The sequence below is a fragment of the Rhinopithecus bieti genome, unplaced genomic scaffold (genome assembly GCF_001698545.2).
Source record: "Rhinopithecus bieti isolate Rb0 unplaced genomic scaffold, ASM169854v2 scaffold_2888, whole genome shotgun sequence".
Lineage (NCBI taxonomy): Eukaryota > Metazoa > Chordata > Mammalia > Primates > Cercopithecidae > Rhinopithecus > Rhinopithecus bieti.
This window is the reverse complement of record NW_016804209.1, coordinates 780,583-794,107: the sequence shown is the minus strand read 5'-3', so window position 1 is coordinate 794,107 and position 13,525 is coordinate 780,583. Positions and strand designations below refer to the sequence as shown.

The following is a 13,525-nucleotide window of genomic DNA, read 5'->3' as shown; positions in this document are numbered from 1 at the left end:
AGCAAATAGAGAATTAAGTGATTTGTAGAATTTATGTTGTCAGTGGTATAGTTTTTTGTTTTGTTTTATTTAGTTATGAGAAGTTGAACAACTTTTACCTTATGTCCTCTTCAGTTAGGGCATTTTGTAGGGGCACAGGTATTTTTCTAACTATACATATCTCAGGGTTCTTGAATTTCTGCCTTTGTGAAAATATCTGTCTCCTTTACAACCAGTAACAACTAAGAAGAGTAAAAAAATCATTGAGTCACAGTAATGTCACTGAAGACTCTGAAGACATTGCTTTACTATTATTTTAACGTTAAAGGGGAAGTGAAAAATTTGCTTTTTACCTCTTTAATACGTGACTTGATATTTCAACTGGGTATCCTATAGGATTGCTACTTTTATAGTTAATTACCATTAACAGTAATTAACTATATTGATCTTCATTGACATTCATTTTTTATTCAATACTTCCTCTGGAAATGAACATTACAAACTATAGATTTCTATTTATAATTTCAAAAGACTGAATGTTTTGGCCGTTTGATTTGTTCTGTTGTTTTACTTGTTAGGGATACTAATTATCTCTATATTGTGTGTAGTTTTAACTCCTTGCTCTTCACTCATTTATTGTGACCAAATTCTTCTCCCTGTGATTAACTGTGCTATCTGTGGAATGTGTTCGTATTTCTCCTCTTTTCTAGAATGGCCTTGATTTTTAAATCATTTTCTCACTGATTTATGGCAGATTACTGTTTGTTGTTTAAAACAACTCTCTTCTTTGAGATTTTGTGTCTCTTGTTTGAGCTTTTGTTTCAGCTAACAGGTTTTCTTTAATTTATTTGATTTGTTGGAGTAATGCTTCTTCATAATATTCACCCATTTTCTCATGAATTTTTTTCATATTCATCTGCCATTTGTTTCCATGGTTCTATCAGTGCTTTTTCTTGTAGTCCTTACATGCATCCATGTTGAACCCCTTCCAGATATAACTTATCATTGAATGGGGGATTTTTATGTTAAATATTTATTAAAAGATGGAATGGAGAAGGGCTCAGGAGAGTGAAGTGCCCTTTATATCTCATATGCTTCATTCTGTGTTCTCTAAATTTAACGACAATCAGCTTTAGGTATCACTTTGCAATAGTTTAGTTTTTCTAAACCTCCCTGGCTTTAACTAAAGCTCTGTCTTTCCATGTGTCTTAGTACACTTTTTTTTTTTTCTTTTGGCTATAAGAGATTATCATGAATTGGGTAATTTATAAACAATAGAAGTTTATTTGGCTCACGGTTCTGGAGCTGGGAAGTCCAAGACTATGGTACTGACATCTGGCAAGGGTCATTCCACAGCAGAAGTATCGCATGGCAAGAGAACATGTGAGAGACAGAGAAAAGTGGGGCTAAACTTCCATGATAACAGCATTAATTCATTCATGGGGATAGAGCCTTCATGACCTAATCACTTCTGAAAGGCTCTACCTGTTAACAATGGTACACTGGCAATTAAATTCCAACATGAGATCTGGAGGAGACATTCAAATCACAGCACTGTATTTATTCTTTTTATTTTGCGGGGTATCTTCCACAGACCCTGGCCGATGGATGAAATGAGTACTCAGACATAGGTATGCAGTGTAAGAGCAACTAGATGACTGCCGAGCTCCTAGTGGCCAGAGAGCAGCAGCCCCAGTAGCAGCAGCCACGGGAGCTTGCTTTTTATTCAGTGCAGGCACAATGCCGAAAACCTGGAGTCCACACAACCTGTAGGTAATTAACATCCATTGTTCCCCTTTCTGGGTATGTCACGTGCTTGTGCTCCAGGATGATCAAAGGTCAGTTCCTGGTCAACATAAGTTAACAGCCTGTTTAAGATAAATCCCCGCAATACGCAATACTCCCTTGTACCTACTCCTTGCCCTCTGCCTCAGGGTTATAGAAGAGCTGCCTTCAGTTATTCTTCCCCAGGGCTTTGCAGAACCTTCCCACCTTTAGCAGGTTTGCATCCTCTCTCTGTAGTTTTTCCCACCACTCTAACTGATCCCTCATATTATATTTATTTATTTTATTCTTTTAATTGAGAAAGTCTCTCTCTGTCACCTAGGCTGGAGTGCAGTCGCATGATCATACTCACTGCAGCCTTCCACTCCTGGGCTCAAGCAATCCTCCTGCCTCAGGCTCCCAAGTAGGTGGAACTGTAGGTGTACATCACCACACCTGGCAATTTTTTTTTTTTTTTTTCAGTAGAAATCAGGACTTGCTATGTTACTCAGGTTATTGTTTATTATTTTTATTCCTTGCAAGATCGAGGAGACTGTGTTGTTTATATTATAGTTTTGGTCCCATAGTCTCCACTATCCTATTCCAGCAGCTTGCTTTACATAAAAATTATTCCTCTTTGTTTCTCACGTTTTAAGTTAGTAATACAAAATAAAGATCTGACGTGTGGCAAACAGCACAACTACTCAGTCAGATTCTTTTTTCCAAGTGAGATAATTCTGATGGAGCTCATGATGTCTGTTTTGGGGTAACTTAATAATTGTGTGTGCCTTCTCTCCATCAAGGAAAAATTTTACTGAAATTCACAATTCTATCTTCAGAGATTGTAATTAGGAGTTATGATTGTTTTCTTATTTTATCAAAGGTGCAGTCATCATTTTATGAAGTTGTTTTCCCTTGATTTTCGAAAGGAGAGAGATTACTTTTTCCACCTTTTAATATTTGAACTACTTAAACTAAGTGTTGTAAATGTTAAATTTAAAATACTTTCAGGAAATTGAAAGGTGAAAATATCTAGAAAAAAATGTGTATGTGAATTTCAACTTATACGGTCGAAGTAGTGTGTGAACTCTGGACCCAGAGACAGGAATTAAGGCCTCTTTTATGGAAGTGCTTTTAAGAATCATGAAATCCCTGAACTTGCATAGAGAGCATTTTGTGAAAAGTAAAGCAAAAAATAAACCAAAAAATAGTTAATGAAATTGGCTGAGAAAGAAGATTCAATGGTATGGGAGAGAATCAAGTTAAAGGAGGAGAAATTTTTAATAAGTGATTTTAGGCTGCAGTGGTGACTTTAGAACGTGTTTTCTCTGATGATGAGGATGAAGGCAATTGCAATTGATTGAGGAAATCGTGGTGGTAAAAAGGAAAAGGAATGAAATAGATTGAGGAAAATGTCAACGTAAAGAAATTTTTAATTTTAAAAATATTTATTGCTTTTATGAAGAATTTTCTTTTTTATTATTATACTTTAAGTTCTAGGGTACATTGTCCATAACAGGCAGGTTTGTTTACATATGTATACTTGTGCCCTGTTGGTGTGCTGGCACCATCAAACTCGTCGCACATCACTTGTCATTACATCAAGTTAACTCCCAATGCAATCCTCCCCCCTCCCGCCCTCCCGTGATAGGCCCCGGTGTGTGATATTCCCCTTCCCGAGTCCAAGTGATCTCATTGTTCACGTTCCCACCTATGAGTGAAAACAATGCGGTGTTTTGGTTTTCTGTTCTTGTGATAGTTTGGCTGAGAATGATGGTTTCCAGCTGCATCATATATACCCAAAGGATTACAAATCATGCTGCTATAAAGACACATGCACACGTATGTTTATTGCAGCACTATTCACAATAGCAAAGACTTGGAATCAACCCAAATGTCCATCAGTGACAGACTGGATTAAGAAAATGTGGCACATATACACCATGGAATACTATGCAGCCATAAAAAAGGATGAGTTTGAGTCCTTTGTATGAAGACATTTTCATAAACCAAGGAGAAGGTGCTGGAAGAAGTAGAAAACGGAAAAAAAAATCAAAAAAGAAAGCACAGTTGATTGGAAAGAGTTAGGAGGCTACAGAAAGAGGTAGAATTCAGGTCAGAAGGGAATGTGTTTTTATCTCTGAACAGCAGGGGTTGTAGGGATAAAGTCACCCTCTGGCATTAGTGGCAAACCTGACGAAAGCGTATCTAGGGAAGTGTGCATGTTTGAGTCCGTATCTGGAGGAAAGTCAAGTTTCTTCATCTCACTTTTCTCAGGAAGGCATGAAATTTGATATTTTGCTGAGTGTAAAGGAAAAGGGAAGTTCAGTTGGAGCTTGAAGAGATTACCAAATAGCTTAGATTAGATACTGAAGGGATAAATAACAAGTAAAGATATTGGCCTGTTAAGGGGCCTTAATCACATTGGAAATAATAAATTTGTAGTGCAGACCCTGTAACATCTCACATGTCCTTCACTGGCAGCTCTGGAGTAGAAACCAAAAGGTTACATCACAGGTTTGATGAAAACTGGAGATTTGAAGGACAGCACACTCAAAAGGTAATGGAAAGTTTGGTGAACCTGTGATCAAGTAGTTCTAATTGTTAAACTTTGTCTCCTGGATTGTCAGGAAGAAGAGGAACCAACACTTGGAGAAAATTTAAAGACCAAGTGGTGGATTGCCTACAAGGTAATTTATAATTGGTCTTAGGTAAACTTCTGACAAATTCTTTCATTCTCAATTCCAACAACTGAATCTTAATCTGTGTCCCATGTTGTCTGTCAAACATTTTTAAATGAAGATATACCCTCTGAAATATTATAGGACCACATTTTAAAACTTCATGCATTTGTGTCTAGAATGTGTACACCTGAGTGGTGGTTTTTAAAATGACAGCATGACAATTATTTATGAATAGCATTCCCAAATCAGAGGAATTCATATGCAAATATAGTTAAGTTGCACATAGGTGTCCCAGATTTTTGAAAGGCATCAGTGAAATGTGAAAGAAGCAAGTTAGAAGTTTCCAACCCTTTAAGACTTAAATGACTACTTGAAATGTGATATTGAAACAAGAGGACAGCTGGATTACTTAGGTTTAAGAGTATTTGAGCCAGGTGCAGTGGTTCACACTTCTAATCCCAGGACTTTGGGAGGCCAAGGTGGGTAGAAAGCTTGAGCCCCAGGGTTTGAGACCGTGCTGGGCAACAGACGGAGACCATATCGCTACAAATTACAAAAATTAGCTGGACTGAGTGGAACACGCCTGTGGTCCCACCTATTTAGGAGGCTGAGGCAGGAGAATCACTTGAGCCCAGGAGGATGAGGTTGCAGCGAGCAGAGATAGCACTACTGCACTCCAGACTGAAACACAGTAAGATCATGTTTAAAAAATACATATATAAAAGGATAGTTGAGGGTAAAGATAACTAATCATGAGAAGGACCATTTATTTTATGTCGAATAGTGAAAAGTTTTCATTCTTTTCATTCCAAAGTTGAAATTTCTATATCTTAATGCTGATAATCATGCTACTGTATTTAAAATCATTGTTAAACAGTTCTTATTCCATCTGGAAAGACCATAAAATGTGTATGTTATAATGTCAATATTATATATATTTTTTATTTATGGATGCTACATTGTGTTCTTCCCCTGTCTATGACTCTGCTTAGATTGGTGTGCATGCCAAATCTGGTTATTTCTCACGCTCTGATTTAAGAAACTATATTTATTTCTGAGAGTGATGCACATCATTATGTCAAATTTAGAATACACGGCTATTAACTTTATTGCTCCCCAGTTCAAAGTCAGCAGTTTTTCAGTTTGTTGGATTTACAACCCACCCTTGTAAGACTTGAGATGACTACATTCATCAGACAACAGAAGGAATCAATATTATTAAAGAATGATGGCAGGAAAAGAAATTGCACCTCTAGAACAAAGTTTGAGTTAACCGTTAAAATACTTTCCTTAAACATCTTAATTTATCTCTTTTAAAATCTAACAAGTATACAAAGTATATTCTCATGCTTCTAAGCTACATTCATGGCTCATGATAGGAGTTAAAATTGGATACAGTTTGATTCTATTTGTGCTCAACTCAGAAAAGTTTTCAAAAATTATGTGTCTGATAGCTCAACAGAAACTTAAAATACTGAGAATATTCTATTTTTGGAAAGACTAAGAGTTGACTAGCTTCAACCCTGATACAGATGTTACCTCATAGTAATTATAACCATTTTTGCTTACCTCCTGATTTATTAACATTGACATTTTCTCATTTTGGAGGGTCTGTAGTTCTAGCTGAGCTTATTCTCAGCATCATCTAAAATTTTAGTGTCAAAAGATTACCAAATGACTATTTAGTGAGAATCTATTTCAAAATTGTGTAATTTTAAACAAGATAATTCACTTTTTTTGTTTAGAATGTATTTTTTCACATGTACTATAGATCATATGGTGACAAACTACTAAATAATTTGGTGACATTTTTATATGTCCAGAAAATATTGGGTTTTTTTTTTATGTTTTTTTGAAGAAAATGTTTTTAGTGAATGTCAGAGACCCACATTTACCTGGCTTACTCCAGAACCACGATATGTGACTTTTTCACAGCAAACGCCACGTCTGATAACTTTTATTTTCCTCCTAATATTTTAATGATTCCTTTCCTGAATCCTCATAGTAGCCTTCTCAGATTTAATTATTGCATTCTTTTCATAGCCTTATTTCTAAATCAAATGTTCTCCAACTCACTGTCGTTATATGCTTACTTCCCTGCTTTCATTCTGTCCTTCTCAGCTGCAGCAATTCTGCCTGTGATGTAAGCGTCAATAACTAGCCATGTTTTGCTCTGACCAAATTATCAATCACCTCTTCATAGCATTTCCTGTGTCAACTAACCTGGCATTAACCATATAGATATTAATTATGTAGAAATAGATATAATAATAGCATATATATTTGTGTACTATTTTAGTTTGCTAAGGGACTTTATATGTTTTCTAATTTGATTGTCACAAATGAATGAACACAGTCATGGCTGCATGCATGAAAAAATTAACTAATGGATGTCATTAATATCTGGAAAGCAATAAATATATGCTAATCATTTAGGAAACTTTTTTAACATAAGCTCCAATCATGTTTAGTTCAACCTAATACATTCTGAATCTATTACTGTTCAAAAGGAAAACAGTGTTAGGAAAATTACAAGGTCCAGTCTCTACCCTCAATTTCCAAATGAGAGGAAAAGTCATGGTGTTAAACTTGGATTTAAACCTACCAAGTCACCTAGGAATTCTCATAATTAGGGAAATAGATTGTTTTTCTTCTGTGAAATGAAATTTCCCTTTCTAGCAGTAATGCTCACATGGATTTTACCAAAATCATAAGGTTTAAAATCTATACCAAAACAGTCTGTACTATCTTTTTCCTTTTTTTAAGATGGAGTTTCTATCTTGTCGCCCAGGCTGGAGTGCAGTGGCTCAATCTCGGCTCACTGCAACCTCCACATTTCTCCTGCCTCACCCTCCCATGTAACTGGGATTACAGGTACTCATCACCACGCCTGGCTAATTTTTGTATTTTAAGTAGAGATGGGGTTTCACCATGTTGGCCAGGCTGGTCTCGAACTCCTGACCTCAGGTGATCTACCCACCTTCGCCTCCCAAAGTGTGTACTACCTTTTATCTTTAATTAACATTTGTAATTTAACATTTATTAAAATAATTTTTGTGCTATTATCTAAGTTTTTAATTGTATGTGTCCTGAGTCCCTTTTCCTTATCAGCTCCTGAGGATTACATTCTTTTCAGAGTTCCTGTTCAATAAAATGGAGAAAATATTTAGAAGTTTCTCTGTGTATGGCTGAATAATAGAGTCTCATTGATGACGGTGCAATGATGATGGTGTGTGATCCATTAAGTTCTCTCCAGCTAAGTGATGCTCCTATACACCAACTTCACAGCATATGTCATCCAAATTTCTTTCTCAGCTAAGTTGCAAATTAGTACATATTCTGAACCTTCAGGTCATTTTTCCAAGTAGTCAAGCCTCAAATACCAACAGGTTATAGTACCTTTTCTTGAACTGATGTGCCTTCTCATGATCTTTGGATTCTGTCACTAGAGAAGGGTTTAAAAGTAAGCTTCTTTCTCAGGCATGCAAATTACAGGGCAGATGGTTAAGGGCAGCTCATTATGCTATCTTTGGAAAAGACAAGGAGAATGGTGACCCATAGAATTCATAATAGGTGAAACAAATTAAGCAATAACTTGCCAGGCAAAAAAAAAAAAAAAATCAAATAAAGTGAGTGTCATAAGTAGAAGCAATTTTATTCCACACACAGTGAGGGTTGCACATGGATATAGAAAAGAGAAGAGTTATAAAAAACATAAACATTGTCTTCTCATGTGGCTTTTCAAATCTCTAGGGAAAAAATAAAACATTTAATAAGGGATGGCGGAGAATCTGAGTATCATTTGTGGAAGAAAAACTAGACCCTTCCTCTGCACTAACCAAGATAAGAAAAGAAATACAAATGCAGTAGAATAAATATTAATTCAATTTTGTTACCTAATTTTGACATGTGATATCAATACAGAAAGGTAAATGAAGTGGTATGTACAGTTTAAGAAATTATTGTAAAATAAACAACTGTGGAACCGCTCAGATCCAGAAATAGATCAGCAGAAATAGTTGTTCTCCCAGAAACCCATCATCTGCTCTTCCCCAGTTATAGAACCATCCCTTCACAGGAGGTAACTACTGGCATGACTTTTGTGATAAGCATGTACTTCAGTGTTTCTTCGGCTTTATCACATCTTTGCCTCCCTAAACAGTTCTACTTTCAACGGTATGTGTTTTGTAAGCATTGCTTCTTTTTTCCAAAATTATAGCTGGGAGATTGAGTTACACTGTTTTCTACGTCTTTATTTTGTACATTTTCATTGGTGAGTAATAGCCATTAAAACAATACACTAAAACAGTAATCCTCGAAGTGTGGTCTGCTGATCTCTTGTGTTCTCGAATCTTTTTCAGGGGGTCCACAAGGTCAGAACTGTTTTTATTATAATACTATAATGCTATTTGACTTTTTTGTTTCATTTGCATGGATGTTGCAAAGTAAGAAGCAGGTAACATTGCTTGTGACTTAACATGAATCAATGCAGTGGCAACAAGATGTCACAGTAGCCGCTGTGCAATAGTTTAAATTATGAACTAAACTCATGACTTTTTCATGAAACACTATTTTTACTAAAATAATTGCTCACGGTTGCCTATAATCCCAACACTTTAGGAGTTCAAGGCAGTTGGATAACTTAAGCCCAGGAGTTCAAGACCAGTTTAGGTAATATGGCAAAACCCTGTGTCTACAAACAAAGAAAACAAAAATTAACCAGGCACAGTGGTGCATACCCGTAGTTCCAGCTACTTGAGAGGCCATGGCAGAATGATCCCCTGAGTCCGGGGAGGTTGAGGCTACAGTGAGCCATGGTCATGGCACTGCACTCCAGTCTGGGCGATAGAGTAAGACCGCAACTCAAACAAAACGATAGATAGATAGATAGATAGATAGATAGATAGATAGATAGATAGATAGATAGATACACACACACACACACATATGTTCTCAAGTCGAAACAACCATATATGTCATATATATATAATGTGTATATAATTCGTAACGAGATCAATCATTGTATGAATCAGTGCACTACAATATATTTTAGTTTTATTCTTAAGTGGTACTTGGGTTGTTTGTTTCCAATAGGGTTGTAATGAACATTTCTTTGAAGATGATGGTACATGTTTCTTGGTGCATATGTGCAGAAATTTCTCTGAGGTACTTACCTAGAAGAAAAATTACTGAATTACTATATCTTCTATTACTAGGTAATTATTTTTAGAAATATTTTCTATAGTCTGGATATTAGGCCTTTTCACATTAGGCATATTACAAGTATTTTCTGTCACTCTGTTTTTTTCTTTTAATTTTTCTTACTAAAACATTGTTTATATGATACTGAGTTAGAAAACATCCTTTCCAAAAAAAAACACGAAATAAAACCACAGAAGATTGATAGATCTGAGTTCAAGGATTTTTTTAAAAATCGTATTATTAAAATACCACAATAGACATAACCAAATGCAAAAAAAAAAAAAAAAAAAAAAAAAAAAAAAAAAACAGTCAAAATCTTTGGTGTACAAATTTTCATAAAATTAATGAGGAAAAAGAAAACCTAGCCTGATTGAAAGCTATTCACAAAATAAACATAGATGACAAATGCACTAAGAAAATAAGATTAACTGTACTTATAATCAGATAAATGTGTAAAACATATAAGAAATAAAAGAAAATTAACCGCCCTGGTGACTCACACCTGTAATCCCAGCACTTTGGGAGGCCAAGGCAGGAGGGTTACTTGAGACTAGGAGTTTGAGACTAGCCTAGGCAAAATAGCAAGACGGTATCTCCACAAAAATTTTTTTTTAAAAAATTAGTTAGGTGTGGTGGCACTTGCCTGTAGTACCAGCCACCCAAGTGGCTGAGGCAGGAGGATTGCTTGAGGCCAGGAGTTTGAGGCTGCAGTGAGCCAAGATCTTGCTACTGCACTCTATCCAGGACAAGAGTGAGACCCTGCCTCAAATAAAAAATAATTTAATACTTTTAAAGAAAGAAAAGAAAAATGAAGAAAGAAATCTCTTTAATTTGACAATGTTAAAAATCACAGACCAAACTTGAGAACAATAAAGGTTTAAGGAATCAGCTTTTTACTTCAATGAATTGCTAATGAAAGGGCAAATTGGCATAATTCTTCTAGAGTGGTTCTTATCACCCTTTGATTCAGGTGTTTTGAGAAGCTTCAATGTATTTTTAGAATAAAACTATTTTATTCAGTACTACGATAGACGTACCAATAACATTTCCACAACTGTGTTTTACTAAATAACAAAAAAATGACTTGAGTTCCTGTGATTTATGAACAAAAGTGTATTCTTTTTCACAGAGTCTATGAATCTCATAAAGTTGATTTCATTTTAAAGACATTTCAAAACATTTCTAAGAGTTTCTTAAAACTTATATTTTTTAACACTACTGAAGAGAAGTAAATGTTGGTGTATATAATTTAAATTTTTCAATACCTTAATTTACTGTTCACAATTACAATACATTTATAGAGGGAATACTAAAGGTCAAGCAATGATAGCTATATATATATAATATGTATATAATATATATATATATATTTTAATGAACTCAATTCTAAGAGGTTCTTTTCCAATCCTGATTTTACTTTTCAGATGTCACAAAATTAGTAAATTCCAGTGGCAAGATTCTTCATTGTTATTCATATAAAACTTTGTGTATAAAATGAATTATAAAATATAAAAATGTTTGGTTCCTGGAAAATATTGAAATGCTGCAATGCATTTCTTACGTAAATAACACTGTTTCTTTATTGAAATACTTTTTTACTAGCTGATTTTAGAGGCCCTACCCTGCTCATGTTTCATGTTATACGAATATAGCAAGCGATTTGGATGCAAGGAGTTTATTTACAGATGTAAATATCATCATGTCAGTAACCAGTTTTCTAACAGTTCTCCTTAATCTGCCTTAGCTAGTAGTTATTTTACAAATTTAAGAAATGCAGTGTTTTTGTTATAGATTTTAAAGTCAGCCTGGAATATGTGATACACTAGTCTCCACTACTGTAAAACAAAATAAAATGAACAAATAAACAAAAATCTCTTCCATATGATGTAAAAACAGACAGAGAAGACTCTTAGATCGTTTCACGTGAAGTGCTATGTAAATTCGCTGTAAGTATTATGACAGACGGGAAAGAACTAATTTACATTTTGAGAAAGCTTCTGCCTTGCAAAGGAATTTTCTTAAGATAATTTGTATTCGTATCTAAATCATAAAAGGCTCAAGATTAAGCACTTTAATTGCCATTTATAGTGCAAAGAAAAATGCAATCGGGCCATTTATGTTCCATTTTCTTTTATTTTTCTGAATCATCATCTTCTTTGAACAATTATTCCAAAGGTAGTGTTTTCTTTCTGTCCTTTGTGGGGTATCCTGCACTTTGGGTGATGATTAAAAACTTGCCATTTCCCTTCATCCTCATTACCGTACTCATTGTTCTCTTTAGTTGTGTGCTTTTTGGATGTCATCCTTGTCCTGCAGAGAGCTGCAGGATTCCATCAGATCTGTTCGGGCACCTGAGCCTAATTAAGGAAGTTCTAGCTTCTCTTTTTATCATAGCTTTGGTAAATGAGGATGTTTACAGCTAAGTGTCTTAGGATTGAGTGAATACTTCAAAATGGATCAGTGCTGAAGATCATAAAGCGTATCACATATCCACATTACATATCTGATAAAGAGAAATAGAGCATGACACATTTTCATGTAAGAATCTGTTTATTCGTAGCGCCCATGATGTGGTAGAGACTGCATGCCATTTATAGAGTTACCGTTGGAATAGTGTAAACTGCTATATTGTGAACTATAACAACTGAATTGAAAAAGGAAACAAAGACAGACAGAAACAGTCCTGGACAATGGAAACTAATGAAGAGTGACTGGTATTCTTTTGATCATCTGGTTTCTCTGTCGGCTTCTCTTTGGTTACATTAAGTATGATTAGTATTATAGTTGTAAGAACTCTGGCTAAAGTAAGCAGTAAAGAAATGTGATGGAAGAATATCTGATCCCTTAGAGAATCAGTGGGGAGGCTGACGAGCCCAGCTACAGAAAAGGGCATGCAGGAAGCAAAGGATGCTAAACACACAAGCCCGGAGCCTCCTCCATTTAAGGAGGCTGCTGTTAGCACGAGTAACACAGGATGTGTGATAATCAATCTTCTGCTGTACTCTCATTCTGGTCATTGCTATAAGTTGTTACTATTTTAACATCTTTGTATTATTTTTTTCAAGACTCAAAATCCAAGCAGGATTAAGTAATTGACTTGACCTAGGTCACAGCCTACACTGCAGTTATCGAGGAACAGAGAGAGAGTCCCTGGTGCTGTCAGCCTTGTGATGATTTCGAGAAATGGACCCTGCTTCTCCAAAAGGCATTTGCAAGGAGGGATTTAAAACTGGAAGGATCTCAAGTGGATTTTGTTTGTTGATTTGTTTGTTTTGTTTGTTTGTTTTTGTTTTTGAGACGGAGTCTCGCTCTGTCGCCCAGGCTGGAGTGCAGTGGTGCGATCTCGGCTCACTGCAAGCTCCGCCTCCCGGGTTCCCGCCATTCTCCTGCCTCAGCCTCCTGAGTAGCTGGGACTACAGGCGCCGGCCACTGTGCCTGGCCAAATTTTTTTTTTTTAGTAGAGACGGGGTCTCACCATGTTAGCCAGGATGGTCTCGATCTCCTGACCTCGTGATCTGCCCCCCTCAGTTTCCCAAAGTGCTGGGATTACAGGCGTGAGCCACTGCGCCCGGCCAAATGTTGTTTAGTCTAAAGACCATGGCCCACATCAGTCATCATCGTCATATTCACAGAAAATAGAATGCTGAAAAGAAGCTAACTGTAAAACAACCTGGGTTCTATTCAAATTCAGTTCTTAGCGTTGTGTGACTTTCTCTAAGCCTGGGTGTCCTCAGTTTTAAACTGGGATGATATTGTTTTGCCTAAAATATCTCATTGCATTGTAAAGAGTGAAATGAGATAATTTATGCAAGGTTTCTTTCCATTTCTTTTCATTCAAAAAATGTAGTAATAGTCTACCTGTGTGAGCAAAATACAAAAAAAAAAAAAAAAAAAAA

General features: G+C 35.8%; 1 protein-coding gene across 2 annotated transcripts in view; it reads left to right on the top strand.

Moving 5' to 3' along the window:
- Nucleotides 1-4,284: 4,284 nt before the first annotated feature.
- Nucleotides 4,285-13,525, top strand: part of MSR1 (macrophage scavenger receptor 1) — a 113,650-nt gene continuing 104,409 nt past the window's right edge. For both annotated transcript variants that reach the window (XM_017867200.1, XM_017867201.1), the window contains exon 1: nt 4,285-4,303. The gene's annotated coding sequence lies outside the window, so the exon portion shown is untranslated. The remainder of the gene's footprint in view (nt 4,304-13,525) is intronic.